This window comes from Mastomys coucha, unplaced genomic scaffold (assembly GCF_008632895.1).
Source record: "Mastomys coucha isolate ucsf_1 unplaced genomic scaffold, UCSF_Mcou_1 pScaffold5, whole genome shotgun sequence".
Taxonomy (NCBI): domain Eukaryota; kingdom Metazoa; phylum Chordata; class Mammalia; order Rodentia; family Muridae; genus Mastomys; species Mastomys coucha.
Window position 1 is genome coordinate 41,748,071 of NW_022196911.1, and position 7,989 is coordinate 41,756,059.

At 40.9% G+C, this 7,989-nt stretch overlaps 1 pseudogene; it reads left to right on the forward strand.

Moving 5' to 3' along the window:
• Positions 1-1,649: 1,649 nt before the first annotated feature.
• On the forward strand, positions 1,650-1,778 carry LOC116079505 (annotated as a pseudogene).
• The last annotated feature ends 6,211 nt before the right edge of the window (positions 1,779-7,989 follow it).

Sequence of the window (7,989 nt, forward strand, 5' to 3'; positions counted from 1 at the left end):
TTGAGACAGGGTTTCTTTGTGTAGCCCTGGCTTTCCTGGAACTCACTGTGTAGACCAAGCTAGCCTCGAACTCAGAAATCTACCTGCCTCTGCCTTCCAAGTGCCGGAATTAAAGGTGTGCACCACCATTGCTTAGCCTATACATAGTCTTCTTTAAGATATAGAAGACAGTGTTATAAATCTGTTTCAAGTAAAACTTCTGGATGAGCACTATCCGAGTGACTGGAAGATGCCTCCAAACATATTTCATATTTGGGGGAAGAGAGATGATGGCTTAGGGAAATTTAATAACAGCAGGCTTTACTGAAAAGCTATGAGTCATTTTAGTTTTAATTTGGGTACTTTTTGTTGTGATTTTTGTTTTGTTATGAGAGAGGGTCTCATGATGTAATGCAGGTTGGCTTATCATTCCTCTGTATCAAAGATGATCATGAACTTCTGATTTCTCTTCCTAAATGGGTGCTGGGATCACAGGTGTGTTCTGCCCCCTGGGTTTCTGCAATAGGGATCTAGGGCTTCATCTATGCCTGAAAAGTGCTCTAACACTGAGCTGCAGACACAGCTGGGATTATAAATCACTCACACACACACACACACACTCACACACACACACACACACACACACACACACACACACACGTTGTACTTGTTTTCACTATTTCAGCCACACTGGTTTCCTGTCTGCTTCTAGAATTTCCCACACTCTCCTGGTCCAGATACCTATCCCACGATTGGTTCCTTTCTTAGAACACTTCTTGCTGATGAGTTGAAAAACTCCCTCAGAGATTTCAGTCTCAAAGCACAGTTTCATCCTCAGTCTATAGCAACAAACTTCATTCATAGTCCATTTTCTATGTTGGATAGTTTATTTCAAAATAATCCTTATCTCACAAAGAGTGATTTTTGCTATCTATTCTAGGTTGAGCTAACAAGACATGGAGTACATTGAGTTAAGGAAATTAAGTTCTTAAAATTAATATAACCTATTCCTATTTTTAAACATGTGTGTGTGTGTGTGTGTGTGTGTGTGTGAATATGTGTGGATACATGCAGATCCATGTCAGATGAGGGTGTATGGGGTCTTCTTCTATCACTCTGTTTACACATTTGAGTCAGGATCTCTCTCTGAACCAGAGCCTCATGGGAATTCTTTCTATTGGACTGGAAGCTAGCAATTTGCATCTTCTGTTCTTCACTTTGAAAGTGGGATTCTGGGTGTGGTGTCTTCTTCTATGGGTGCTGGTATGCTCAGTCTTGCCTTTACCATTGTGCAGCAAGTACATCTAACTCCTGAGCAATTTTGTAAGCAATACAACTGTTTTTTTAAGTATAGATAGTAGAAACTATAAAGCTGCTTATGCAATTCTTACTGTATCTATATTGGATAATGCTGGTCTTGAAGTACAAAATATCTATATAGATCATTCAGGGAGAATTTGGGAATGCTAAACAGTGAGGACAAAGAATGGAGGATCCCAGCATTAAAGTTAAACTCTTCTCTCTTTGAGGTTTGCTTGGCTGGATTTTTGCTTGTTTGTTTTGAGATGAAATGTCATGTAACCCAGGAACCTCAAGTCTATCCAGGTAAGTTTGGTTGTAGAGTCTCCCACTTCCCGCTCTAGAGGGTCAGATTTCAAGTATGCATCACCATCGCTTCTCAGCCTTTTGGCTAAGATCAAATGTAGTATCAAGTATGCATCACCATGTTTATTTTCTTCACTGTATTCTTTATTTTAAGTTTTAAATAGTTCAGTATAGATTAGCATAATCTTAGCATGCTTGATTTTTTTTTTTTTTTTTTTTTTTTTTTTTTTTTTTTTTTTTTTTTTTTTTTTGGTTTTTCGAGACAGGGTTTTTCTGTATAGCCCTGGCTGTCCTGGAACTCACTCTGTAGACCAGGCTGGCCTCGAACTCAGAAATCCACCTGCCTCTGCCTCCCAAGTGCTGGGACTAAAGGCGTGCGCCACCACCGCCCGGCTGATTTTTATTCTTGTATAGCAGGAAGCTATAGTCCTATCCTTGGTTAGTTTGTTTGTGTATTTGCAGACAGATTCTTGCTATGTAGATCAGGCTGATCTCACACCAGCTATCTCCCTACCTAGTGCCAGAACTAGGCTCCTGTGCAACCACACCCAATCAAAGCATTCAAACTTGAAGAGCCAATCCCAGGACCTTGGCTCAGTTAACAGTATCATGTCAGTTTCTTCATCTGATCCTATGGTGTGCTCAATACAGACATTAGATGAAACTGAATGATTATAGGAACATGTGATTTCTGAGGCAATTGAAATTATTTCACGATAAGCAGTTGAACTATGACAACAAGGGAAATAAACAATTCAACCAGATCTGTATCTTCCCAGGCTACTGTAAAGCAATTAGCTTCAGGCTGGCTGCCCCACCCAGAGTGTCCTTGTGACAGTCTTTCCTTGAAATTCCAAGATGATAAGGCTGCTGCAGGTGTATCAGGAAGATTTAACCCAAGGAGGGTGGTTGTCGTCAACACTGTTGGAAGGAACAGTGAAAACTAAAGGGACCTTCACTGAGGCCTGGAGCAGACAGGCCTTAAAGCCCCTCACCATGAACACTGGAGTCTTTTGCTACCACAGCTCAGTCAGCACCAGGTCCAGAGAGTTTGGTCAAGAAGTAGAGATCAATTTTTACACAAAATAATTTTTTTAACTCAGCATACACGTGCACACTTTTGACCTGTTACAACAATGGGAGACAGCTAAAGAACAATTAGGTCAAAGCCACTGCAATGTGATTTATGGCCATCCTCAATACGGAAGACCCTGATTAATCTGCCCTACTACACACACACAGACACACACACTTACATAGGCCCACATACATACACACACACACACACACACACACACACACACACACACACGCACGCACACACACACACACACACATACACACACACTTGCATACACATATCACCTAGGGTTCTGGTATAATTCACAGAAAAATCTGTTTAATATGTAACTCAAGCCTGCAGTGTTCCAAGCACAGACTTGATAATTCATCAACAATTATTTTTTAAAATATCAGCTCATATTGGCATGCTTCACAAAAGTAGAGGATATAAAAAGAGAGATGTCTAGCATCAAACCAAGTTACCTAATGAGGGTGTGCACTTGGGAACTCTGTGAAGAACTGGATGAACTGGTGTTTTTACAGCTTTGGATTGTCAGCCTTTAGAAGGGTTAAGATGGCTTGGTGATCTGAGTTAGATTCCTAGAACCCATGTAAAGGTAAAAGGAAAATAAAACAGCTCCATAAAGTTGTCCTTGGACCTCGACAGGTGGCATGGAACCTATAAACACACACACACACACACACACACACACACACACTACCACCACCACCACCACCCAAAAAATTAGTTTAGCTAGTAGTGAATCCCCTGGAAATTTGATAAAGAGAGATGAATGTCATCCATCTTCAAGTTCTTGCACAGCAGAGGGTATACATAAAAAGGTGGGAAAATCATAGACAGTTTGAAGTCATTGTTTGGAATCCAGCTAAGAATCCCTCATATGGATTGTACATAAGACTGCCTTGTGACCCTGCATATCCTACTCCATCCTGTGAAAGGCCTCTGATTGCTGAAACATATGGGTTTTATCTGGTTTGTGAGTCTGTGTGTATGCTGGTAGTAGAGGAGTAAATGGAGATGTTCTGGTTGATGTTGGAGCACCTGTGGGTCTTGTTGAAGTAGATGTGGATCTTTAGATCATTTTGAGTCTCTTTGGAGGATTTGTTGGAATTCCTGGGTTTAGAAATTAAGAAGAATCAAGCAAGAAGAGATGAGCTTTTGCTTCAAGCACACAGGCAGTCTCCAGAGCTTCTGTTTCTTATCTCTGACCAACTAGGTTGTGGAAGGGTGGGGCAGTGGAGGCAGCTGCACTGACAACATAGAGATAAGAAGAACAGAGCCCAGGTTTCTATGGAAACACTATGAATGACAGGTGTCAGAGTCTCAGATGTCTCTAAGCATCTTGTGAGATCGAGAGGGTATGGGGGGTCTAGGTTAACTGTCTTATCTCAGTGGTAATTGACTCCAGCAACAATTTCTAGACCCACTATGCTCACTTTAGCCAGTCCTGACAGGACACACCATGCAGTGCTGAATCATAACTGAAAGCTAACTAGCTCCATTGACATATGAGAGATCTCATGAAGGCCCAACATGAAGGCTTGCACATTTGGGTAGAGAGTGGACACAGTCTCCTACATTTTCTTCCAGTCTAAGAGAAAGAGGGAAAATATCCCTTATGCAGAAATTCTTGGTAAAAGGAGTTTCAGAGTTATATATTTCTGAAAACTTTAGAATGTTTGAATATAGCTAATATCTCATGCATGAGACTCAAGTCTAAATATGAATTGATGTATCATTCATATGCATATACATTACATACATAGCTTAATGGAAAATTTATTAACTCAATATTTCTGTGCATGGAAATTTCATGTTGATGAATTTTCCAGGTGAATTATCAAGTCTGTGTTTAGAGTGCCGCAGAATTAAATGTTTTGGATTAGGCAAGTTCAACCTGTAGCTCACAAATCAACAGCAGCTGAAGTGGTGAGAGTCCCAACATTACTTGTGGTCTTAGTGTCAATAATGGGAAGGCTGTGCCTGCAACGGAGCAGTGGCACTCTGGCAGGTACACACAATGTGCCAGCTGACACATGTCCTAATGAGTAGCTTCCTTCAATAACTCTGCTCACAAAGAAACTAAAGCCCAAAAACGCTTCTGTGTCAGGGCTGCAATGTAATATGGAATGTAGATTATTATTATTTTTCCTGGAAAGATGGAAGAAAACTCATGTGCATCTATTGTTCTATTGTTTGCAGCAGTAACTTAGTGAAAGTATAGGATACCTTCCTTTAAATTTTTGAATTATACTTATTCATGTCTGTGTGTGTGTGTGTGTATGTGTGTGTGTGTGTGTGTGTGTGTGTGTGTGTGTATGTGTGTGTGTGTGTGTGTGTGAGAGAGAGAGAGAGAGAGAGAGAGAGAGAGAGAGAGAGAGAGAGAGCTTATAATGGCCTTTGTGTAGAATGGATAGGATAGCTCATGAGTTAGTTCTCTTCTTCCATGTGGATTCCCAGGACTGAACTGGCTTGGCAACAAGTGCTTTTTACCAACTAGCCATGTCACTGGCCACCTAGCACCTGTTTTGTAAAAGGCTATATCATAAGTATTTTCAGGTCAGTACCCTAAAAGCAAGTGTTCAGTTGCAAGTATATCAGTCAGTTTGAAACTCAGTGTGACCCAGCACTTCATGTCCTTCTATAAAAGAGTCCAAAGGGCCTATGGAAAAGAGGGAGAAATGAAGAATGAGCACTCAATAGCTTCTTACAATATTGTTTTTAATTTGTCATTTCTTTTCCATTATTCCTTTTTGACTCAATGTAATTATTATTTCAATTGCTTAGGCTTTTAGTGTTATTGCTAAGAATCATTTTCTATACCTATTCCCTGCCCCTCCTCTCTCCCTCTCTGGTTCCTCCCTCCATGGTCCCTCCCTCCCTCTAGCCCCTGTGATTACTTTGTTCCCTGTTCTATGTAGAATTAAAGCATCTACACTTTGGTCTTCCTTCTTTTTAAGCTGCATAAGGTTTGTGGGTTGTATTATGGGTATTCTGAGCTTTTTGGCTAAAACCACTCATCACTGAGTACATACCTTGTGTGTTCTTTTGTGTCTGGATTATCTCACTCAGGATGATATTTTCTAGTTCCATCCATTTGCCTGTGAATTTTATGAAGCCATTGTTTTTAATGGCTGATTAGTACTCAATTGTATAAATGTACCACAATTTCTGTAAGCATTTCTGTTAAGGGACATCTGGGTTGTTTCTAGCTTCTGACTATTATAAATAAGGCTGCTATAAACATAGTGGAGCATATATCTTTGTTATATGTTGGAGCATCTTTTGGGTATATGCCCTGTAGTGGTATAGGTGGGTCTTTAAGGGAAAAGGGGGACAAGAACAAGTATTGGAAGAGATAGGAGAGAAGTACAGCATGTCAGGAAATTGAATAGAAACATGTAGAAGAGGATGATGGGGAATTGGGGTAGTCAGGACAAAATCCCAAACTCCAGGGAAGTGAGAGGCTCCCAGGAACCAGTGGTGATGACTTTAGACAAAATACCCAGCAAAGGAGAGATAGAACCTGTAGAGACCACCTCCAGTAAATAGGCATGGTCCCCAGCTGAGGTATGAGGACATCCATGCATCTCAAAATTTTTAACCCAGAAATGCTCCTGTTCAAAGATAAGACAGGGACAAAAAACAGAGCAGAGACTGAAGGAAAGGCCAACCAGAGACATCCCCACCAAGGGATCCATCCTATCTGCAGATACCAACCCCAACAGTACTGCAGATGCCAAAAAGCACTTGTTGACAAGACCTTGATATGACTGTTCCCTGAGAGGTTCCCTGACCAATACGGATGCAGATACTTATAGCCAGCCATTGGTCTGAGCCCTGGGACCATAGTGGAAGATCTAGAGGAAGGACTGAAGGAGCTGAAGGGGATTGCAACCCCATACAAAAGAACAATATCAACTAACTGGACCACCCAGAGATCCCAGGGACTAAACTACCAGCCAAAGAGCATACATGGAGGGAGCCAGGACTCCAGATCTGTATGTAGCAGAGGATGGCTTCAATGGGAGGGGAGAAAGTCTTGATGCCCCAGCATAGGGGGATGCTAGAAGGTTGAGGTGGGAGTAGGTGAATGGGTGGAGGAACACCCTCATAGAGGCAAAGTGTAGGTGGGTAAGGGGGAATGGGATAGGGGAGTTGGTGGAGGGGTAACCAGGAAGAGGGATATCATTTGAAATGTAAACAAATAAAATGACTAAAAATAAATACATTTCTGTTAGCCAAGAGATGAAATAAAAGCTATGACTATTAAATAAAAAGAATTATTTCCTAATCCAAAGCATTTGAATGTCATGGTCATGCTTGATCTTACTTAAAAAGCTAAACTCTTCCTTGAACGGCAAAAACAAAATAAAAATTAAGTAAAAGGTAGGTCAGTGGTAGTGTGAAACAAATGTGAATTTTTATCTTTAATACACAAATACATATTTTTATATAATCTTCTATAGATTTTCTTTAAGAAATATATACAATATCTCATTTTGGGTATTTCCCCAACGTACTAATTTTATTGAGTATTTGGAAATTTCACTCAATGCAAACTTATCACACTTGCTTTCCATTCTTCGCAGGTCCATACTCCTACCTTTGTACCCAACCTTGTAAAAGACAAACACACACACACACACACAAACACACAGATGAAGGAAAGAAAGAAAGAGAGAAAGAGAGAGAGAGAGAAAGAAAGAAAGGAGGAAGAAAGAGAGAAAGGAAGGAAGAAAGGAAGAAAGAAAACACAAAGTCCAATTTGTGTTGCACACAGTCATTGGATATTAGAGCTTGATCAAACCCCCTCAGTGGCCAGCCCTAAAGAATATAAAATCCTCCTCCTCATATCCCGGAAAGCCATCAGTGGTGAGTACCTACACTTCATCATTTGTTACAATGTTTAAGACCTTTTAGTAGCTTCCTGTTTGCACTTTATCCTTTTGGGGGTGGGGCAAGTTGTCACGGAAACCTTCTGTGTCTCTTATTCTCAGTTCTGAGTCTGCAGTCATCTATGCCATTGCAAAAGAAGTTTCCGTGCACATAGTAGCAATGGCAACACAGATGATGTACTTCATGGTTTCTGGAGGCAATGGATGTCAACGTGGTACAGCATGGATCTTGGAGGTCTTTCTAGAAGACTTAACCCAGAGATGAACCATTCTTCATCTCAGATGTCTTGTCGCTCAGAGTGAGGGTCATCTTGCGCTTGGGCAGCGTTTTCAGGGTCAGGACCTACACAAGCTCCAGGCTGCTAAACACCATCTTGTTCTTGATGGCTACTGTCCTACTGATATCCCAGGCTAAAACATGTG